Source organism: Schistocerca cancellata, chromosome 1, assembly GCF_023864275.1.
Source record: "Schistocerca cancellata isolate TAMUIC-IGC-003103 chromosome 1, iqSchCanc2.1, whole genome shotgun sequence".
NCBI classification, from domain to species: Eukaryota; Metazoa; Arthropoda; class Insecta; order Orthoptera; family Acrididae; genus Schistocerca; species Schistocerca cancellata.
In genome coordinates this window covers 1,270,143,641-1,270,168,757 of record NC_064626.1, presented here as the reverse complement: position 1 = coordinate 1,270,168,757, position 25,117 = coordinate 1,270,143,641, and positions in this window count along the sequence as shown.

Here is a 25,117-nt window from a genome sequence, read left to right as displayed (position 1 = left end):
GTATGGTGGGTCTGACACACCGGTGTCAGTGTGTCTTTTTTCCATTGCCAGGAGTGTAATAATTCCAATCCCAAAGAAAGCAGGTGTTGACAGATGTGAAAATTACCGAAGAATCAGTTTAATAAGCCACAGCTGCAAAATACTAACACGAATTCTTTACAGAAAAATGGAAAAACTTGTAGAAGCCGACCTCGGGGAAGATCAGTCTGGATTCCGTAGAAATACTGGAACACGTGAGGCAATACTGACCATACGACTTATCTTAGAAGAAAGATTAAGGAAAGGCAAACCTACGTTTCTAGCATTTGTAGACTTAGAGAAAGCTTTTGACAATGTTGACTGGAATACTCTCTTTCAAATTCTAAAGGTGGCAGGGGTAAAATACAGGGAGCGAAAGGCTATTTACAATTTGTACAGAAGCCAGATGGCAGTTATAAGAGTCGAGGAACATGAAAGGGAAGCAGTGGTTGGGAAGGGAGTGAGACAGGGTTGTAGCCTCTCCCCCATGTTATTCAATCTGTATATTGAGCAACCACCCCCATGAACCATGGACCTTGCCGTTGGTGGGGAGGCTTGCGTGCCTCAGCGATACAGATAGCCGTACCGTAGGTACAACCACAACGGAGGGGTATCTGTTGAGAGGCCAGACAAACGTGTGGTTCCTGAAGAGGGGTAGCAGCCTTTTCAGTAGTTGCAGGGGCAACAGTCTGGATGATTGACTGATCTGGCCTTGTAACATTAACCAAAACGGCCTTGCTGTGCTGGTACTGCGAACGGCTGAAAGCAAGGGGAAACTACGGCCGTAATTTTTCCCGAGGGCATGCAGCTTTACTGTATGATTAAATGATGATGGCGTCTTCTTGGGTAAAATATTCCGGAGGTAAAATAGTCCCCCATTCGGATCTCCGGGCGGGGACTACTCAAGAGGATGTCGTTATCAGGAAAAAGAAAACTGGCGTTCTACGGATCGGAGCGTGGAATGTCAGATCCCTTAATCGGGCAGGTAGGTTAGAAAATTTAAAAAGGGAAATGGATAGGTTAAAGTTAGATATAGTGGGAATTAGTGAAGTTCCGTGGCAGGAGGAACAAGACTTCTGGTCAGGTGACTACAGGGTTATAAACACAAAGTCAAATAGGGGTAATGCAGGAGTAGGTTTAATAATGAATAGGAAAATCGGAATGCGGGTAAGCTACTACAAACAGCATAGTGAACGCATTATTGTGGCCAAGATAGATACGAAGCCCACACCTACTACAGTAGTACAAGTTTATATGCCAGCTAGCTCTGCAGATGACGAAGAAATTGAAAAAATGTATGATGAAATAAAAGAAATTATTCAGATAGTGAAGGGAGACGAAAATTTAATAGTCATGGGTGACTGGAATTCGAGTGTAGGAAAAGGGAGAGAAGGAAACGTAGTAGGTGAATATGGATTGGGGCTAAGAAATGAAAGAGGAAGCCGCCTGGTAGAATTTTGCACAGAGCACAACTTAATCATAGCTAACACTTGGTTTAAGAATCATGATAGAAGGTTGTATACATGGAAGAACCCTGGAGATACTAAAAGGTATCAGATAGATTATATAATGGTAAGACAGAGATTTAGGAACCAGGTTTTAAATTGTAAGACATTTCCAGGGGCAGATGTGGACTCTGACCACAATCTATTGGTTATGACCTGTAGATTAAAACTAAAGAAACTGCAAAAAGGTGGGAATTTAAGGAGATGGGACCTGGATAAACTGAAAGAACCAGAGGTTGTACAGAGTTTCAAGGAGAGCATAAGGGAACAATTGACAGGAATGGGGGAAAGAAATACAGTAGAAGAAGAATGGGTAGCTTTGAGGGATGAAGTAGTGAAGGCAGCAGAGGATCAAGTAGGTAAAAAGACGAGGGCTAGTAGAAACCCTTGGGTAACAGAAGAAATATTGAATTTAATTGATGAAAGGAGAAAATATAAAAATGCAGTAAATGAAGCAGGCAAAAAGGAATACAAACGTCTCAAAAATGAGATCGACAGGAAGTGCAGAATGGCTAAGCAGGGATGGCTAGAGGACAAATGTAAGGATGTAGAGGCTTATCTCACTAGGGGTAAGATAGATACTGCCTACAGGAAAATTAAAGAAACCTTTGGAGATAAGAGAACCACTTGTATGAACATCAAGAGCTCAGATGGAAACCCAGTTCTAAGCAAAGAAGGGAAAGCAGAAAGGTGGAAGGAGTATATAGAGGGTCTATACAAGGGCGATGCACTAGAGGACAATATTATGGAAATGGAAGAGGATGTAGATGAAGATGAAATGGGAGATACGATACTGCGTGAAGAGTTTGACAGAGCACTGAAAGACCTGAGTCGAAACAAGGCCCCCGGAGTAGACAACATTCCAGTAGAACTACTGACGGCCTTGGGAGAGCCAGTCCTGACAAAACTCTACCATCTGGTGAGCAAGATGTATGAAACAGGCGAAATACCCTCAGACTTCAAGAAGAATGTAATAATTCCAATCCCAAAGAAAGCAGGTGTTGACAGATGTGAAAATTACCGAACTATCAGTTTAATAAGCCACAGCTGCAAAATACTAACACGAATTCTTTACAGACGAATGGAAAAACTAGTAGAAGCCGATCTCGGGGAAGATCAGTTTGGATTCCGTAGAAATACTGGAACACGTGAGGCAATACTGACCTTACGACTTATCTTAGAAGAAAGATTAAGGAAAGGCAAACCTACGTTTCTAGCATTTGTAGACTTAGAGAAAGCTTTTGACAATGTTGACTGGAATACTCTCTTTCAAATTCTAAAGGTGGCAGGGGTAAAATACAGGGAGCGAAAGGCTATTTACAATTTGTACAGAAACCAGATGGCAGTTATAAGAGTCGAGGGGCATGAGAGGGAAGCAGCGGTTGGGAAGGGAGTGAGACAGGGTTGTAGCCTCTCCCCAATGTTATTCAATCTGTATATTGAGCAAGCAGTAAAGGAAACAAAAGAAAAATTTGGAGTAGGTATTAAAATCCATGGAGAAGAAATAAAAACTTTGAGGTTCGCCGATGACATTGTAATTCTGTCAGAGACAGCAAAGGACTTGGAAGAGCAGTTGAACGGAATGGATGGTGTCTTGAAGGGAGGATATAAGATGAACATCAACAAAAGCAAAACGAGGATAATGGAATGTAGTCGAATTAAGTCAGGTGATCCTGAGGGTATTAGATTAGGAAATGAGACACTTAAAGTAGTAAAGGAGTTTTGCTATTTGGGGAGCAAAATAACTGATGATGGTCGAAGTAGAGAGGATATAAAATGTAGATTGGCAATAGCAAGGAAAGCGTTTCTGAAGAAGAGAAATTTGTTAACATCGAGTGTAGATTTAAGTGTCAAGAAGTCATTTCTGAAAGTATTTGTATGGAGTGTAGCCATGTATGGAAGTGAAACATGGACGGTAAATAGTTTGGACAAGAAGAGAATAGAAGCTTTTGAAATGTGGTGCTACAGAAGAATGCTGAAGATTAGATGGGTAGATCACATAACTAATGAGGAAGTATTGAATAGGATTGGGGAGAAGAGAAGTTTGTGGCACAACTTGACCAGAAGAAGGGATCGGTTGGTAGGACATGTTCTGAGGCATCAAGGGATCACCAGTTTAGTATTGGAAGGCAGCGTGGAGGGTAAAAATCGTAGGGGGAGACCAAGAGATGAATACACTAAGCAGATTCAGAAGGATGTAGGTTGCAGTAGGTACTGGGAGATGAAGAAGCTTGCACAGGATAGAGTAGCATGGAGAGCTGCATCAAACCAGTCTCAGGACTGAAGACCACAACACATATTGAGCAAGCAGTAAAGGAAACAAAAGAAAAATTCGGAGTAGGTATTAAAATCCATGGAGAAGAAATAAAAACCTTGATGTTTGCCGATGACATTGTAATTCTGTCAGAGACAGCAAAGGACTTGGAAGAGCAGTTGAACGGAATGGATGGTGTCTTGAAGGGAGAATATAAGATGAACATCAACAAAAGCAAAACGAGGATAATGGAATGTAGTCGAATTAAGTCGGGTGATGCTGAGAGTATTAGATTAGGAAATGAGACACTTAAAGTAGTAAAGGAGTTTTGCTATTTGGGGAGCAAAATAACTGATGATGGTCGAAGTAGAGAGGATATAAAATGTAGACTGGCAATGGCAAGGAAAGCGTTTCTGAAGAAGAGAAATTTGTTAACATCGAGCATAGATTTAAGTGACAGGAAGTCATTTCTGAAAGTATTTATATGGAGTGTAGCCATGTATGGAAGTGAAACATGGATGGTAAATAGTTTGTACAAGAAGAGAATAGAAGCTTTCGAAATGTGGTGCTACAGAAGAATGCTGAAGATTAGATGGGTAGATCACATAACTAATGAGGAGGTATTGAATAGGATTGGGGAGATGAGAAGTTTGTGTCACAACTTGTCTGGAAGAAGGGATCGGTTGGTAGGACATACTCTGAGGCATCAAGGGATCACCAATTTAGTATTGGAGGGCAGCGTGGAGGGTAAAAATCGTAGGGGGAGACCAAGAGATGACTACACTAAGCAGATTCAGAAGGATGTAGGTTGTAGTAGGTACTGGGAGATGAAGAAGCTTGCACAGGATAGAGTAGCACGGAGAGCTGCATCAAACCAGTCTCAGGACTGAAGACCACAACAACAACAACGCATAAATATTGCTAATAAATATGTTTGGGTTTCATAGTCGGTGTTTCTCGAGTACTCATTGTGAAACTTCCCACTGTCCGAATACTTTTGCGACTGAGTGTAAGTATTTAGATTATATTCCAGAAATAGTCCTGACTGAAATCGTTTCCCAGTGCAGGAAGCCGCCATTTTAATTTTGAAATTGCACACAATGCGTTTTGAACCAATACACGGAACAAACTGCGTTTTTATCCAATCATGTTTTCACGTAATACGGTCTGAAATGTTCATTCCAGTTTGTTTACTGATTTTGGTGTTGCCATTATGACGTAAGAAAATGAAGTTATTAACACTTCGGTGGTAGATCGATGTGTTTCACTCTTTCTCTTAGTCCTCCTTCCTCGTGCAAGAGAAGGAGCAGGCGTCACACTGTTATTGTTCTACAATAATGACTTATTCAGCTCTTTACTGCAGAGTGAGAATGACATCTCAAAAACAGCAAAATTATTTAACGCTTTAGTAGCAGTATTACACCGAAGCGCAAAAGAAACTCGTATAGGCATGGATATTCAAATACAGAGATATGTAACCAGGCTGAATACGGCGCTGCGGTCGGCAACGTAAATACAAGATAACAAGTGTATGGCCCAGTTGTTAGGTCGGTTATTCTCTGCTACGATGACAGGTTGTCAAGATTCATGTGGGTCTGAACGTGTGTTAAAGTCGGCGCATGGGCGATGGGACGACCATCTCCGGGGTAGCAGTGCAGTGGGGATTTTTCCGCACCACCATTACACGAGTGTACCGTGGATACCAGGAGTCCGGTAATTCACAAATCTCCGATATCGCCGGGGCCGGAAGCAAAACCCTGCAAGCACAGGACCAACGGCGACTGAAAAGAATCGTTTAACGTGACAGAAGTGCTACCCTTCCGCAAATTACTGCATATTTCAGTGCTGGGCTATCAACAAGTGTCAGCGTGCGAACCTTTCAACGAAACATCATCATATGGGCCTTCGGAGCCCAACGCCCCCTCGTGTACGCTTGATGACTGCACGACACAAAGCTTTACAATTCGCCCGATCCCGTCAACAACGACACTGGACCGTTTATCACTGGAAACGCTGTAACCTCCCCACAAAAATGTAAAAGAAAGTATTTTATTTGTCAATGGACATAGAGCCAAGTGTAACCTTCCCGTAGTTATTATTAAATGATATGAATTGAGTAAAAAATGCAAATAGAGCCATATGTTAGCTTCCCACACTAATAAAACTCAATGATAATAAAAATGTGAAAAATGTTAAGTCCCTATAAAATTAATGTTAAGATCAACCTGCTAAATTTTATAAGGGTAGCTGCGCTAACCTTAGGCCCTGTGCAATAACCAGCGTGATAAATTGATTCTTGGAGGAAAAGCAAAGCAAATATTATTTCATTTGTAATGATTGTTTTGTTAAAACGATTGGTTTGAGAACAGAATTATTATTATGGCATTTCTTGAACAAATTAATTACAATTACAATGCATTATTAGCTGAGCGCAATGCTGCTTCATTATCTTATTTAAAAAATATACCTCGTGCTGAATCTTGACCCGAGTCCCATGTCGACGCCAGCCGACTCCTCACACACAACAGCTAACTCGCAACTGTACTACATACTCTCGCGACTCGCTACGTACCACTACTGCCTCGCTCTCATTCACAACTGAACTGAACTCTCGCGCAGTCAAGCGCAGACTAGTATGATAAATAACTCTCTGGTCAGAGATTCTCTCATGGCTCGCCATCGCTGGTAATGAATACCCTGCATACATACGTGTTTCATAACCCTCCACTGGGGGGGGTAAAAATTTGGCAGCGATGGTGAGTCATTTGGACTTGCCATGAGCAACAAATTTTTTCATAATTAATTAACTTTTACAATTCACAGAATATTCAGATGTAGAACATGAATGAAATGTGGTGCACATGCACTGAGTACAAAATATATCAGACAAAGGCAAAATATATACAATGAGTACAAAACATATTCACAAATGGCGTAAGTGCACATGCACAGTAGTACAGAATATATCAGCAAATGACGAAATATATATACAATGAGTAACACATGACATAAGTGCATACGCACTAAAGTATTGAACATATCAGGAAATCACAAAATGTATACAGAATGAGTACAAATCATTAAAAAATGAGAAAAGTGCACGGGCACTGAAGTAGTGAACATATCAGGAAATCACAAAAAAAATGTATATACAATAAGTACAAATCATGTTTACAAATGACAAGAGTGCACATGCACTGAAAAATTCTTCAAAGTTTTCACAACAAATCTCATTGACAAATGACATAGGTGCACATGTACTGTAGTTTAGAACATATCAGCAAATCAACAAAAAATATATAGGTCATGAATACAAATCATGTTAGCAAAAAATGATTTTTTACTATGTTACAAGAATTAGGATAGGAAAGGGAAGGATTGCATCATGGTTGTAGCACTTTAGGTTGCACACAGCTTCACTGAAAGTCCATATCTTTCCACAGAAGTACAACACCAAGTGAGACAATTTGCACTTCTTTTCCCAGAAGTATTTATCAGCGTATCCAAGACACTGAAATGTCGTAGTAATATTCCATGTTATCCTTTTGGCAGTACGTCAGGTACACCAAGCAGTGGGATCATAATAACGTCTCCATCGCTCACGGTGGTGGACAGCATGTCGTGTCAACACCACACTCTTACAAGGCACACCAACGTAGAATCAGTGCAATAACCAAATATAGCGCTCCATGATCAGGAGGATGTACAGGACAAATGGATATTGCAGTAATTCGGGGTAGTGTGGTCAGAAGGTGAAGGACATTAAGTCACATACTAGTCTTCATTGAGAATTACATTAGTAGTTTGCGGCATTTATAGCGCAGTTATTGAACATTTCTGTACCATGTACTTAGTATTACAGAATAATGTTCATAAAATTGACTGAATATAGCAATTATTGGTATTCATTGGCCAGTTATAAACATCAGAAGTCATCATTGAAAACCGGAGCTAATGAATGGCATAGTATTAACATAATTCATTTAGTTATACTAATTATTGGCACTCATTCGCCAGTTGCAGACATCAGAAGTCATCACTGAAAACAGGAGCTAATGAATGGCATAGTATTAACATAATTCATCTAGTTATACTAATTATTGGCACTCATTGGCCAGTTAAAAAACATCAAAAGTCATCATTGAAAACAGGAGCTAATTAATGGTATAGTATTAACATAATTCATTTAGTTACACTAATTATTGGCACTCAGTGGCCAGTTACAAAACATCAAAAGTCATTATTGAAAACAGGAGCTAATGAATGGTATAGTATTAACATAATTCATTTAGTTACACTAATTATTGGCACTCATTGGCCAGCAAGTATTGAATAGTACAAAACATTTTTAATTATTCAGTATTAACATGAGAAGTCATCATTGAAAACAGGAGCTAGTGAATGGCATAGTATTAACATAATTCATCTAGTTATACTAATTATTGGCACTCATTGGCCAGTTACAAAACATCAAAAGTCATCATCGAAAACAGGAGCTAATGAATGGTATAGTATTAACATAATTCATTTAGTTACACTAATTATTGGCACTCAGTGGCCAGTTACAAAACATCAAAAGTCATTATTGAAAACAGGAGCTAATGAATGGTATAGTATTAAAATAATTCATTTAGTTACTAATTATTGGCACTCAGTGGCTAGTTACAAAACATCAAAAGTCATTATTGAAAACAGGAGCTAATGAATGGTATAGTATTAAGGTAATTCATTTAGTTACACTAATTATTGGCACTCAGTGGCCAGTTAGAAAACATAATTTTATTATTATTTTTTTGTATCATTAAGAAGTCATTACTGAAGTGACATACTATTCAGAGCTGATCAGTATTATTCAGAATTCTCTTAAACTAGTAGCATTATTTGGGACAGGTAATACATTTTTTTGTGCTAGCAATGCATTGCGTTGGGATCGATACTTAATAACTAGGGCATAACAATATTTGCTGTTGAGTTAGTGCTGCAAATGAAGATGTGTAACATCATTCGTCATGAGTCAGCTGTAGCAAGGTTATGAAACAAATAGAGTATATGTAATCACATTCATAGATGACATAGATTTAATGAACAACTGCTTATAGCACATTAATTTCATAAATAATTTCTCCTGCAAAAATATATAAAAAATGGATTATTAAGCTGAAAGAAGAAGCGCGTTTTATGCTGAAAAGTAGTGAACTTCGAATTAACAGGTAGTGAAATGTGTATAAAATGTGTTCCATAGCTGTCCTTTCCAAATCCTTCCGTCATCCTACTACGCAATATAACACCTGCTGTCAAAGCAAACTGCAACAAATACTTAAATAACTACATAGCATAAATACGTAAACTTCAACATCCTCATCTGTAAAGAAAAAAAAACTTCATTATCCATCACTTCATTATCCATAACTCCATCATTATCATCACCTGTAAAGAAAAACTTCATTATCCATATTATCATATTCTTCATCATTATTCATTATCACTCATTATCATCTGCAAAAAAATCACCTCATTATTCATTATACAATTATTCCTTATTTCTATCATATTTCATCACTAAAACTAAGATGTGTAGTTCTGTCTGACAGCCTGCATCAATCGCCTCGTATTCTGAAAGAAAAATTAGTTAAGACTGCTATTCTTCGATGTGTATTGTATATTCTTGTTAATGCTTGTTAATTCTGATCCATTTACTCTTCCTCATAAAGTTTTTGCATCTTCTTTCGTTTATTCCGTAGGTGAAATTCCCATTTCTGATTAATTTATTTCAATTACACGTTATTTCTTTCTGAAAATGATGAACAAAGATTAATGTCTTGCATATACATCATATACTCACTAAATAATGACTGGTTTATGGTAGCATAATTAAGCATACAGCATAACATGACAGAAAACGTAATATGTCAAAAGCATAGACAGTGTTCAAAGGCAAAAATGTACACAGAATATCACAATGCAGCAGCAAAAAAAAAAGAGTAAAGTCGTCACGTTGTTGAGATATCATAAAGCAAATATGTCAAAGTCAACTGGTGTTTGCTATATCTTAACTAATTCATAGTGCATACAAACAAAACATGAAAACAATCGTACATAAATAAAAAATGGAAAATGTGCACGGTCTGATGTGTAACGACAAGTAAAACGACCTGCTAACCTTATCTTGCCGAGCACTTGCCAAGAAAAAATACGACAGTCATCAGTAAGTAGTCACATAAATATAATTGCATAAGTGGTCATAAAATGTGTAAATTCATTCGGAAAAATATGCACGTCAGATGTATAACGACAAGAAGAGCGACCTGCTAACCTTACCTTGCCGTCACTTGCCAAGAAAAATACGATAATCATCAATAAGTAGTCACATAAATATTATTGCAGAAATAGGCATAAAATGTGTAAATGCCATCATATCATGTTAAATCATAAAGTGTCTTGATTCAATAAAGGGTTTAATGTTAGAGACATGTTGGTTTCCTTTGGATTTTCTGGTTCTCAAAGTTTCGACGTGTACAACATTGGGGTGAGAAATGCTGCGAATCCGATATGGACCTGCGTATAGAAGTTCAAATTTACTGCACTTACCTTTTATTCTGCTGGATAAATAGTGTGTACGTACTAATATCTTCTGTCCAATGTGAAAGTCACGGCGTATACAAACCTGTTTTTGCTGTCTTCTCCGGCGCTCTGCGGCACGTTTGATGTTGTTCAGCGCAATGTCAATTATTTCGTGGTGTCGTAATCGACGAGATGTAGGAAATGTTACTAATTCTTTAAATTTGTTAGGTGGTTCAACGTTTTTCAGTATAATAGACGGAGATAGCATAGTGGATTCATTTGGAATGGAATTAATTACATCTTGGAATGAGAATATGTGTGTGTCCCAATCAATATGTCTTTTGTGGCAGTATATCCTACACAGTTTACCAATTTCTTTCATTAATCGTTCACAAGGGTTCGAAGAAGCATGATACTTGGATATATAGATCGGAGAAATGTTTCTAGCTCGTAACATGCGTGTCCATATAGCAGAACGAAATTGTGATCCATTGTCAGAAATTACTTTCATCACATGCCCTACATGAAATAGAAAATGCTTTACAAATGCTTTCGAAACAGTTTTGGCAGTAGCTTTGCGTAACGGAGTGAAAGTAACAAATTTTGAAGTGAGTTCAACAGCGACAAAGATGTAGCAGAAACCTCTGTTAGTTCTCGGAATTGGACCAAAAATGTCTACAGCGGCCATGTGTCTTAATTTAACAGGTACAATGGGATATAATGGAGGAATATGTGAAGTGGTGTCTGACTTAGCTTTCTGGCAAATTTTACATGACGCTAAAACTCGTCGTATACGTTTCTCCATGTTGGTAAAATAACAGTTCTGTCTCAGTATAAGAAAACATTTTCTGGCTCCGTAATGTGCATAACTTAAATGAGTATACCAGATCAATTTGTTAACCAGTTCGTCGGGAATGCATAATAACCAATTGTTGCTGTCAGGATGAGAGCGGCGAAACAGAATGTTATTGCGTACAGTGTAATGGTGTCTAATCGTAACATTATTCTTATCTTGCCAAAGGTGTTTAATTTCTTTCCATACGTTGTCTTTATTCTGCTCTTGTGCTATGTCCTGTAATGACGACGAAATAAAATTTTCAAATGCAACTTGTTGGATGTAAATCACGCTGAAATTTGTTTTGCAGAAGTTGGTTGCGACGTCTTGCTGATTGTTGCTGAGAGAACGAGATAGTGCGTCTGCTACAACATTTTGTGTGCCGGGAATGTGAACAATTGAAAAATTAAATTCCTGTAAATAAAGCTTCCATCTGCTTAATCTGTCGTGAGTGAATTTAGCTGAAAGTAAAAATTGTATCGCTCTGTGATCTGTGTAAACGGTGGTATGTCTGCCATAAAGAAAGTGCCGAAATCTCGTAAAAGCCCATACAACACATAATGTTTCCAGTTCTGTAACGGAATAATTTCGTTCAGCAGGTGACAGAATGCGACTTGCAAATGCGATGTTTTTAATCACAGTACAACCATCTTCTTCAATTTCCTGAAAAATATGTACGCCTAAAGCGGTGTTGGAACTGTCGGTCGCAATGGAAAAATTTCTGGTAAGATCTGGGTGCGATAAAAGTGGTGCATTCAACAAAGCGTGTTTCAGGTTCATGAATTCAGAATGTGCTTGCTTATCCCAGGACCAAATAGTGTTTTTACCTGTCAATTGACATAATTTAGGTGTGTCTAAAGCAGAGTGATGAATAAATTTACGAAAAAAGTTAATTAAGCCCAAAAAGCTGCGTAATTGCTTCTTCGTTGTAGGAACAGTAATGTCACGTAGAGCTTGAAGTTTTCCCGGATCAGGCGCAATGCCTTCTGCTGAAATTACGTGTCCAAGAAATTTTATAGAAGTTTTACCAAAATGCGATTGACTGAGATTAACTGTGAGTCCTTGTGCATGAAAAGTTTGCAACAGTTGTTCAAGAATCAGATTGTGTTCAGACCAGTTAGCTTCTGCAATAAGAATGTCGTCTACGTATGTTGTAATAATATCTTTCACGCAAACGTGTGTCGGATGGCGTCAAAATTAATAACATTTTCGTGAACAAGATTCTGCGTGTCAAAATTATTGCTTACGTTACTGAAATATGCAACCTGTACTGTAAATAGTCAAATTCTATCGTACGTGCTGTTATTTACGGGAGGATGTTGTGGCATTTCGACTATTTGAACTGCTCTGTTATTTCTTCCTGACGTATTACGCTATAGATGACACCTATTGTCTGGTTCATTCATGATAATATGTTGTTGCTGAAGTTCTTGCTGCTGAAAAGATCGACTGTTATTAAACGTAAGCTGATAATTGTGCTCATTATTTTTACGTCTGTCATGACAGTCATTTCTATACGGTGCATTGCGATAGGAATTAAAATACTGTGTTTTCGGTACGTAGTTATTTCTTTGCTGCCGTGCGTTACTATTTGTTGCAGCTGGGACTATACGTGCACGCGGCGAAACATTAAAGTTTGGTTCGCCTTATAGACTACATTGTTGGTTAGGTATACTAAGCGGCTGACTTTCATGCTGTTGTGGTGAAAAACATCCATTGTTACCAAAATGTGGTTGCGACTGCTGAAAATTTTGTACATACTGATGATTAAAATTTTATCAGTTATTAAAGTTTTCGTGGTTGTCATTTCTTGAGTGCCTAAAGAGAAATTGTCACTTTCAGTAAATGCTTGTCTTATCGGGTTTTCTTGACATTTTTCTTAATTCTAGGTAGAGCAATAGTTGAAGAGCTGTTTTAATAGATATAAAGGATAGTAGAAGAGAAGGCAGCAGTGCAGAAAACTAAAGATGAAACAGCACTACTACAGCTCGGGGCCCTATGCACGCTACGGCACATATTCATTAAAGCGTAATGAATCCCCTGAGGTCAATTGTCACTTTCGGTAAAAATGGTCTTATCGGGTTTTCCTTACACATTCTTAATCCTAAGTAGAGCAATAGTTAAAGAGCTGTTTTGATAGATATAAAGGATAGTAGAAGAGAAGGCAGCAGTGCAGAAAACTAAAGATGAAACAGCACTACTACAGCTCGGGGCACTATGCTCGCTACGGCACATATTCATTAAAGCGTAATGAATCCCCTGAGGTCTATTACGCGCTGCAAATACATTTTAGTTTTTGCATTGCAGGCAATGGCGGTAAAAATCCAAAAGCAAATTGTTGTATCCATACTAATGCCAGTTTCTGCATTATAGGCAATGCTGATGAAAATACAAAAACAAATTGTCGTATCCAGTTCAATGTGTGTACCTGTGCTCTGTCATTATTAAGTTCCTTACATTTTTTTACACATACAAATTGCTTATACTGAACGTTCTTATCACTGAATTTGAGAACACGTTCCGGTTTGTGTGAGAATCTGTTTGTCTGTGTCCTTTCGGATTTCAAGTTGCGTATCTTTTCGGATTTTAAGTCGCGTAGCTTTTCGGATTTTAAGTCGCATAGTCTCTGTAAATTGCTCAAATTATACGCGCTCCGTAAGTCTGACAAATGTTCACAACGTGGCGGATTCTGTGACGTATTGGTGACTGAAATAGTTTTCAATTATGTTACTTTAATACTTTCGTCAATTTGGTTGTTCTGTCGTTCACTTTTATTATTGACAACCGTATTCAGAGTGTGTGAAACTTCCAGTGACTCTGAATTAAACTCGCCGCGTATCTGTACTGCGTTTTTAGGGCATTGTTCAGTGACTGCATTAATTTCGTCTTTATGTGATTCTGTTGTGCCTACACGTGTACTACTTAATTCTTGTGCAACAGTGCCAACTTCTTCATTACTGTTATTAGCACAAGCCTTAGTATCCACATGTAATTGTTCTTTAGTGTCCTGACATTGCACGGTAACAGCTGTAATCTGTTCACTAACTTGTTTGTTCTGTTCGTTAATGTTGTCTTGTTTTTCGTTCGTCAGTTTAACACTTTCGCGCAATTGTTTGTTATCTTCTCTTAATTGTTTGTTCCATTCTTCAAGTTGTTTGTTCATTTGCAGCAATAATGCTATAATTTGATCCCGCCTGCTAATCGGATGCGCATTGTTAGTTACTACCTCGGAATTAAATAAATCTGTCCTACTTTGTGTATCCTGTTCATTTTCATTACACAAATTTATGTGTTCGTCACATGAATTTAGTAAACCGGTTGTGTTAAGCTGGGCAGCGCTCATTACAATATAGCGCCCCGCGTCATCAATTGTCGTCAGATTAACAGAGGAGACAACTGAGTTCGTTTGATCATCATTAAGATAAAACTCATCATTAGTGATTGGAACGCACTGATTGTCAGTGAACGCAGGATTGTCATCATTACACTGCGTGTCACAAGTACTATCGGTGAAGTTGTTTAATTCGGTTATTGTTCATAATACCTCGCGATACACTATTCACAGTCTTTCGCGGCATTTTTACTATAGTCCCAATTATTCACAAATGAAATAAGCACAATGCAAAAAGCAACAAACACAAATACAACAGAGCAACGAATTGCCGATGATCTGAGGAAATAAAGTCACAAAATTAGTAAAAGCGTTGCGCCAAATGCTAATTATTAATAAATAAGAGCAAATATCTGACTACTTTTCAGAAGATTCTCAACGAAATACGATCCTGGACCGGATGCCGCCAAGTGTGTGCCAAATGTAAAAGAAAGTATTTTATTTGTCAATGGACATAGAGCCAAGTGTAACCTTCCCGTAATTATTATTAAATGATATGAATTGAATAAAAAAATGCAAATAGAGCCATATGTTAGCTTCCCACAATAATAAAACTCAATGATAATAAAAATGTGAAAAATGTTAAGTCCCTATAAACTTAACGTTAAGATCAACCTGCTAAATTTTATAAGGGTAGCTGCGCTAACCTTAGGCCCTGTGCAATAACCAGCGTGATAAATTGATTCTTGGAGGAAAAGCAAAGCAAATATTATTTCATTTGTAATGATTGTTTTGTCAAAACGATTGGTTTGAGAACAGAATTATTATTATGGCATTTCTTGAACAAATTAATTACAATTACAATACATTATTAGCTGAGCGCAATGCTGCTTCATTATCTTATTTAAAAAATATACCTCGTGCTGAATCTTGACCAGAGTCCCATGTCGACGCCCGCCAACTCCTCACACACAACAGCTAACTCGCAAACATGCTCTCGCGACTCGCTACGTACCACTACTGCCTCGCTCTCATTCGCAACTGAACTGAACTCTCGCGCAGTCAAGCGCATACTAGTACGATAAATAACTCTCTGGTCAGAGATTCTCTCATGGCTCGCCATCGCTGGTAATGAATACCCTGCATACGTACGTGTTTCAATGCGTAGTCTGGTCGAACGAGTCTCGCTTCAAATTGTGTCGAGCGGATGGACGTGTACGGGTATGGAGATAGCGTCATGAATCCGTGGACCCTGCATGTCAGCAGGGTATTGTTGAAGCTGGAGAAGGCTCTGTAATGGTGTGGGGCGGGTGCGGTTGGAGTGATATGGGACCCCTGATATGTCTAGATACGACTCTGACAGGTGACACGTACCTCAGCATCCTGTCTCATCACCTGCATCCATTCATGTCCGCCGTGCATTCCGACGGACTTCGGCAATTCCAGCAGGACAATGCGACACACCATACGTCTAGAATTGCTACATAGTGGCTCCAGGAGCACCCTTCTGAGTTTAAACACTTCCGCAGGCCACCAAACTCCCCAGACACGAATATTATTGGGCATATCTAGGATGCCTTGCAATGTGCTGTTCAGAATAGTTCTCCACCCCCTTGTACTCTTAAGGATTTATGGACTGCCCTGCAGGATTCATGGTGTCATTTCCCTCCAGCAGCAGGTCAGACATTAGTCGAGTCCATGCCACGTCTTGTTGCAGCACTACCATTTTCTCGCCGGGGCCCTACACGATATTAGTTATGTGTACTAGTTTCTTTGGCTCTTCAGTGTATGAACCACACTGTAACATACCTCATATGGCACAACAGTGGAACTTCGAGTGCCCTGTCCTGCGTAATGCTTCGCAGTTCTTCTTGGTTGTTGGAAATCTTTCATCATATAACTGAGTCAGCGATCTTGTTCCACTTTGCTGGGTGCGCTGCAAACTTTGTTTTTTGCCCTGGTGAGGTAGAATACACTCTTCAGTACAGTCTTGAATCTGCCTTCTTTGTGATTACAACGTAGCTGTGGATTTCGACTGATGTACCTAGAATGAAATATGTCTCTTCATGTCATAGCTATAGATATAAAGCTCAATCAAAGTATAAAAACGTGCATTAACGCAGTTTTCCCACACAGTTCATCAATGCACCGAAGCTACAAATTTTAATGAAAATGATTGTTCGTGAAGCATATCATGTGTTATTACTCACTGAGCACCGAGCGGGGTGGCGCAGTGGTTAGACACTGGACTCGCATTCGGGAGGACGACGGTTCAATCCCGCGTCCGGCCATCCTGATTTGGGTTTTCCGTGATTTCCCTAAATCACTCCAGGCAAATGTCTGGATGGTTCCTCTGAAAGGGCACGGCCGACTTCCTTCCCAATCCTTCCCTAATCCGATGAGACCGATGACCACGCTGTCTGGTCTCCTTCCCCACACCAACCAACCAACTCACTGAGCGTCCTTTTCATGCTGCCTTTTAGTTTTCGAAGCTCTAAATCTCATTCTGTTTTTCTGTTTCCTTTCGATCGCTCTCTCACGGATCAGTAACCCCCCGCCCATGGCGATCAAATGAGCACAGTCATCCAATCAACACCACACTGCGCGCTGTAAGATCAAAACAATGAGAACAGCCAACTACAGAGCGGGATAACAATGCAGGTTAGGATACAGGTCTTTATCTAAATGGGTTTCGAACCGTCGGCTGCGTTGTACATCACCAGAAATCACTTCTGTTTTACTCGATGACTTTCCGTCAGTTGCTACGAAAAATCCGTTTTGACTGTGTGCCAGTAGACCGTTCTCTTCCACGTAATTAGAAATATTCGAACTTTGGACATGCTTGTGAACATGAAGTACAAAATTCTACGAATCTTCCTACAGGTCTATCTACACAAAATTCCCCATGTTCTGAAGTTGCAAGACAAACGTTTTCTCTTGAATTTCTTGCTTACTTGGAAGTGGACAGACGAAGCCCATTTACATCTCGAAGGACACGTCAATGTGGACACAAGGACATGTCAATAAAGAGAACTGCAGAATACGGGCAACGGAAAAATCCGCTCGCAGGTCAGCCAGTACCGCTTCATTCTGTAAACGTGACTCAGTTGCGCGGGCTGACGGCATCTTTTACAGTAAAAAATTGTTCAAACGGCTCTGAGCACTATGCGACTTAACTTCTGAGGTCATCAGTCGCCTAGAACTTAGAATTAATCAAACCTTACTAACCTAAGGACATCACACACATCCATGCCCGAGTCAGGATTCGAACCTGCAACCGTAGCGGTCGCTCGGCTCCAGACTGTAGCGCCTAGAACCGCACGGCCACTCCGGCCGGCCTTTTACAGTAGAGCCGTACTTTTTCGAGGAATTGAGTCCTGGAGTCCCGTTGCCTGTACCGCCACTAGCGAACGCTGTGACAGTCTTCTGCGCACCGACGTCATTTCCACCTTTCAACAGATTGGATATGTGAGTAGGATCATTTTTATGCAAGATGACGCTCCTTCACATATTGCACAGCCATTGAAGCAGCTACTGCAGAGGCATTTTGAAAATGCTAGAATTGTTGTTGTTGTGGTCTTCAGTCCAGAGACTGGTTTGATGCAGCTCTCCATGCTACTCTATCCTGTGCAAGCTTCTTCATCTCCCAGTACCTACTGCAACCTACATCCTTCTGAATCTGCTTAGTGTATTCATCTCTTGGTCTCCCCCTACGATTTTTACCCTCCACGCTGCCCTCCAATACTAAATTGGTGATCCCTTGATGCCTCAGAACATGTCCTACCAACCGATCCCTTCTTCTGGTCAAGTTGTGCCACAAACTTCTCTTCTCCCCAATCCTATTCAATACCTCCTCATTAGTTACGTGATCTACCCATCTAATCTTCAGCATTCTTCTGTAGCACCACATTTCAAAAGCTTCTATTCTCTTCTTGTCCAAACTATTTACCGTCCATGTTTCACTTCCATACATGGCTACACTCCATACAAATACTTTCAGAAATGTCTTCCTGACACTTAAATCTATACTCGATGTTAACAAATTTCTCTTCCTCAGAAACGCTTTCCTTCCCATTGCCAGTCTACATTTTATATCCTCTCTACTTCGACCATCATCAGTTATTTTGCTCCCCAAATAGCAAAACTCCTTTACTACTTTAAGTGTCTCATTTCCTAATCTAATACCCTCAGCATCACCCGACTTAATTCGACTACATTCCATTATCCTCGTTTTGCTTCTGTTGATGTTCATCTTATATCCTCCCTTCAAGACACCATCCATTCCGTTCAACTGCTCTTCCAAGTCCTTTGCTGTCTCTGACAGAATTACAATGTCATCGGCGAACCTCAAAGTTTTTATTTCTTCTCCATGGATTTTAATTCCTACTCCAAATTTTTCTTTTGTTTCCTTCACTGCTTGCTCAATATACAGATTGAATAACATCGGGGATAGGCTAAAACCCTGTCTCACTCCCTTCCCAACCACTGCTTCCTTTTCATGCCCCTCGACTCTTATAACTGCCATCTGGTTTCTGTACAAATTGTAAATAGCCTTTCGCTCCCTGTATTTTACCCCTGCCACCTTTAGAATTTGAAAGAGAGTATTCCAGTCAACATTGTCAAAAGCTTTCTCTAAGTCTACAAATGCTAGAAACGTAGGTTTGCCTTTCCTTAATCTTTCTTCTAAGATAAGTCGTAAGGTCAGTATTGCCTCACGTGTTCCAGTATTTCTACGGAATCCAAACTGATCTTCCCCGAGGTCGGCTTCTACTAGTTTTTCCATTCGCCTGTAAAGAATTCCTGTTAGTATTTTGCAGCTGTGGCTTATTAAACTGATTGTTCGGTAATTTTCACATCTGTCAACACCTGCTTTCTTTGGGATTGGAATTATTATATTCTTCTTGAAGTCTGAGGGTATTTCGCCTGTTTCATACGTCTTGCTCACCAGATGGTAGAGTTTTGTCAGGACTGGCTCTCCCAAGGCCGTCAGTAGTTCCAATGGAATGTTGTCTACTCCGGGGGCCTTGTTTCGACTCAGGTCTTTCAGTGCTCTGTCAAACTCTTCACGCAGTATCTTATCTCCCATTTCATCTTCATCTACATCCTCTTCCATTTCCATAATATTGTCCTCAAGTGCATCGCCCTTGTATAGACCCTCTATATACTCCTTCCACCTTTCTGCTTTCCCTTCTTTGCTTAGAACTGGATTTCCATCTGAGCTCTTGATGTTCATACAAGTGGTTCTCTTATCTCCAAAGGTCTCTTTAATTTTCCTGTAGGCAGTATCTATCTTACCCCTAGTGAGATAAGCCTCTACATCTTTACATTTGTCCTCTAGCCATCCCTGCTTAGCCATTTTGCACTTCCTGTCGATCTCATTTTTGAGACGTTTGTATTCCTTTTTGCCTGCTTCATTTACTGCATTTTTATATTTTCTCCTTTCATCAATTAAATTTAATATTTCTTCTGTTACCCAAGGATTTCTACTAGCCCTCGTCTTTTTACCTACTTGATCCTCTGCTACCTTCACTACTTCATCCCTCAAAGCTACCCATTCTTCTTCTACTGTATTTCTTTCCCCCATTCCTGTCAATTGTTCCCTTATGCTTTCCCTGAAACTCTGTACAACCTCTGGTTCTTTCAGTTTATCCAGGTCCCATCTCCTTAAATTCCCACCTTTTTGCTAGAATTATCTGCCCCAATTTCCCTACAGGCTGGCCGTACACATCAATTGATCTTAATCCGTGTGAAATTTGGCTGTGCAGTTATCTGAAAGATGTTGTGCTCTTCAGTGTTTCGGTTACAAACGTAGCTGAATGGGAGACACGCATTGCGCAACACATGCCGAACCTGACCTCCGAGATTCTCTGATCTGTTGTGGAACATGCTGTATCTCGATTTCAACTTGTGGCAGAAAAAGGTGGACAGTTTAATGAATATGACTTGCACCAGTCTCACTATAGTGAAAAATCGATATCATTGTTGCTTTTTATGCGGTTTTTGGCCTCAGGACAATTACGAGTGTTATTCGGAAAGTAAGGAACGATCGGTCGTGAAATGGAAGCCACAGTGTAAATCCGATGAAGTTTTTTGGACAGGTGTGTTGGGCAGTGCCTCTAGTATGCCCGTCGATCGCGTTACGTCGTTCTTTTTAGCCCTGAGCACACAGGGAGCACATAAAGATACCTAGGACAATAGTGTCTGCCGCCAAGTACGAGGGCCTGGTGAGAAATTTCGCCTGAAGCTATGCAGTCAACATTACAGAACTGTCGTGCTTTTCTTCAAGACAATTTTCAGCCGCATTCTGCAGGAGCAACGAAGATGCTCCTGCATCGTTATCAATTGGAAATGTTTGATTACCCACCGTAGTTGTGTCCCTCTGAGTTTCATCTCTGCTCAAATGACCCTCTGGCTATGAAGACAACATTTTGGCACAGACAACGAGCTGTAGGCCAGCGTGGAGAATTTGCGGAAAGCACTGGCGGCTGTCTTCTATAATGTGGGTATTGGAAAGGTGGTACAACGCTACAATAAACGTCGAAGTCGGACCGGCGACTATGGAGACAAGTAGCTGTAAGTTGTAGCTAAATGTTGCAGATAAAACAGTTTTCTTTTTCACTGCCTTTTCCATTTCGCGACCTATTGTTCCTTACTTTCCGAATAGCCATCGTTAAAAGCGATTTAACCCATCCGAAGTTTTATGACCTGCCGGGGTGGATGGGCTTAACTAACTAACAGTGCAACAACTTTTGAATGCCAAACTTTTGCTGTCATGCACATTGCACGGTGAGGATGGTTTGATGTGCAGCTCACTCCATAGCCGTCGTATTGCGATTCATCTGTCATCTATAGCCAAACCGAGTTACATTATGACGTACAGGAATAATAAGAGAAATGATCTTGTCCCTTCAGCTCAATCATTAATTCCACGATAACCACTTCTCATGTCGTACGAACTGCATGGCCAGCAAAGATTTTTATTGTTTTAAGAATTTGTATCTTTGCCTCGAGAATTGTAGACCAGCTGCTGTTCGCCATACTGATACAATGTTTTGTGAGAACGAAGTATTATCAGGTACGAATAGTCATGTTTTATGAGTCACCACGTCTTTCCCACTGGGAGTACTCTAAATTATACTTACGGTATCAAAGATTACATTCAGTGGTGAGAAATTTGTTCAGTTAAGAACAGTACATCATTTCAGATGCCAATTAATATCCGTTCCGCTAAGTATGCACGACTGCGTCGAATAATATTTGAAGGACAGTCAGATCTCGTAATTATATTATCCTTTTCGGCCTTATTCACTTAGTAAAAAGGGTATCTTTAGACAGCGCAGTTTTATGTGGAATTTATGAGGGGAGTGGGAGCGAGAAGGACTTGCCTGATGACGTGACTGAGGAAGAAATAGAGACCGATATGGAAGATATAAGGGATCTACTATTAGTTTAATAGAGTTTTGAAAGGCTTGCGTTCAAATAACGTGCATTCGTCCAAGTTGCAGACGAGAATAACATACAGAAGAATGGATAAGAAAGTTGAGGATCTGTTACATAATGATCCGTTTAGCCTACAGAACGATAAGGGCACCAGAAAGATAGTTATGACTTTGGGAATGACAATGAAAGTATGATTGAAGAAAAATGAAGGCACATTCACAGGATTTTTTTCGACACTGACAATGCTGAGTGTTTATGGAAAAAGTTCAAGGCAATCGCAAAATGCGTTTTAGACAGGTACGTGCCGAGTAAAACTGTGAGGGACGGGAAAAACCCACCGTGGTTCAACAACAAAGTTAGGAAACTACTGCGAAAGCAAAGAGAGTTTCACTCCAAGTTTAAACGCAGCCAAAACCTCTCAGACAAACGGAAGCTAAACGATGTCAAAGTTAGCGTAAGGAGGGCTATGCGTGAAGCGTTCAGTGAATTCGAAAGTAAAATTCTATGCACCGACTTGACAGAAAATCCTAGGAAGTTCTGGTCTTACGTTAAATCAGTAAGTGGCTCGAAACAGCATATCCAGACACTTCGGGATGATGATGGCATTGAAACAGACGATGACACGCGTAAAGCTGAAATACTAAACACCTTTTTCCAAAGCTGTTTCACAGAGGAAGACCGCACTGCAGTTCCTTCTCTAAATCCTCGCACAAACGAAAAAATGGCTGACATCGAAATAAGTGTCCAAGGAATAGAAAAGCAACTGGAATCACTCAACAGAGGAAAGTCCACTGGACCTGACGGGATACCAATTCGATTCTACACAGAGTACGCGAAAGAACTTGCCCCCCTTCTAACAGCCATGTACCGCAAGTCTCTAGAGGAACGAAAGGTTCCAAATAATTGGAAAAGAGCACAGGTAGTCCCAGTCTTCAAGAAGGGTCGTCGAGCAGATGCGCAAAACTATAGAACTATATCTCTGACGTCGATCTGTTGTAGAATTTTAGAACATGTTTTTTGGTCGCGTATCATGTCGTTTTTTGGAAACCCAGAATCTACTCTGTAGGAATCAACATGGATTCCGGAAACAGCGATCGTGTGAGACCCAACTCGCTGTATTTGTTCATGAGACCCAGAAAATATTAGATACAGGCTCCCAGGTATATGCTATTTTACTTGACTTCCGGAAGGCGTTGGATACGGTTCCGCACTGTCGCCTGATAAACAAAGTAAGAGCTTACGGAATATCAGACCAGCTGTGTGGCTGGATTGAAGAGTTTTTAGCAAACAGAACACAGCATGTTGTTAGCAATGGAGAGACGTCTACAGACGTTAAGGTAACCTCTGGCGTGCCACAGGGGAGTGTTATGGGACCATTGCTTTTCACAATATATATAAATGACCTAGTAGATAGTGTCGGAAGTTCCATGCGGCTTTTCGCGGATGATGCTGTAGTATACAGAGAAGTTGCAGCATTAGAAAATTGCAGCGAAATGCAGGAAGATCTGCAGCGGATAGGCACTTGGTGCAGGGAGTGGCAACTGACCCTTAACATAGATAAATGTAATGTATTGCGAATACATAGAAAGAAGGATCCTTTATTGTATGATTATATGATAGCGGAACAAACACTGGTAGCAGTTACTTCTGTAAAATATCTGGGAGTATGCGTGCGGAACGATTTGAAGTGGAATGATCATATAAAATTAATTGTTGGTAAGGCGGGTACCAGGTTGAGATTCATTGGGAGAGTCCTTAGAAAATGTAGTCCATCAACAAAGGAGGTGGCTTACAAAACACTCGTTTGACCTATACTTGAGTATTGCTCATCAGTGTGGGATCCGTACCAGATCGGGTTGACGGAGGAGATAGAGAAGATCCAAAGAAGAGCGGCGCGTTTCGTCACAGGGTTATTTGGTAACCGTGATAGCGTTACGGAATTGTTTGGCAAACTCGGGTGGCAGACTCTGCAAGAGAGGCGCTCTGCATTGCGGTGTAGCTTGCTGGCCAGGTTTCGAGAGGGTGCGTTTCTGGATGAGGTATCGAATATATTGCTTCCCCCTACTTATACCTCCCGAGGAGATCACGAATGTAAAATTAGAGAGATTCGAGCGCGCACGGAGGCTTTCAGACAGTCGTTCTTCCCGCGAACAATACGCAACTGGAACAGAAAAGGGAGGTAATGATAGTGGCACGTAAAGTGCCCTCCGCCACACACCGTTGGGTGGCTTGCGGAGTATAAATGTAGATGTAGATGTAGATGAAAGCGTTCGACAGTGTAAAATGGTGCAACATGTTCGAAATTCTGAGAAAAATAGGAGTGAGCTATAGAGAAAGACAAAAAAATGGTTCAAATGGCTCTGAGTACTATGGGACTTAACATCTGTGGTCATCAGTCCCCTAGAACTTAGAACTACTTAAACCTAACTAACCTAAGGACATCACACACATCCATGCCCGAGGCAGGATTCGAACCTGCGACCGTAGCAGTCGCGTGGTTCCGGACTGAGCGCCTAGAACCGCTAGACCACCGCGGCCGGCTATAGAGAAAGACAGGTAATATACAATTTGTTGAAGAAACTAGAGGGAGCAATAAGAATGGAAGACCAAGAAGGAAGTGATCAACTTAGAAGGGTATAAGACAGGGCTGTAATCTTTCACATCTGCTTACAAACTATACAATGACAGAAATAAAGTGAAGATACAAAAGTGAGATTAAAACTCAGGGTGAAAAGGTATCAATGATAAGATTCGCTGATGACTTTGCTATCCTCTGTGAAAGTGGAGAAGAATTACAGGATATGTTGAAACGAATGAACAGTCTAATGGGTATAGAATACGTGTTGAGAGTAATTAGCACAAAAACAAAAGCAATGAGGAGTATGAAGTAGACGACGTTAAGTAATTCTGCTAGTTTGGGAGCAAAATGACCCATGATGGACGAAGCAAGGAGAGCATAAAAAACAATTTGGGATGAGAGAGCATTCCTCGCTAGTATCAAACACTGATCTTGATTTGAGAAAAAAATTTTTGAGTATGTATGTTTGGCGCACATCATTGTCTGATAGTGAATCACGGACTGTGAGAATACCGGAAAAGAAGAGAATCGAAGCATTTAAGATGCGATATGCGATGCTACAGAAGTACGTAGAAAATTTGGGGGACTCGTAAAA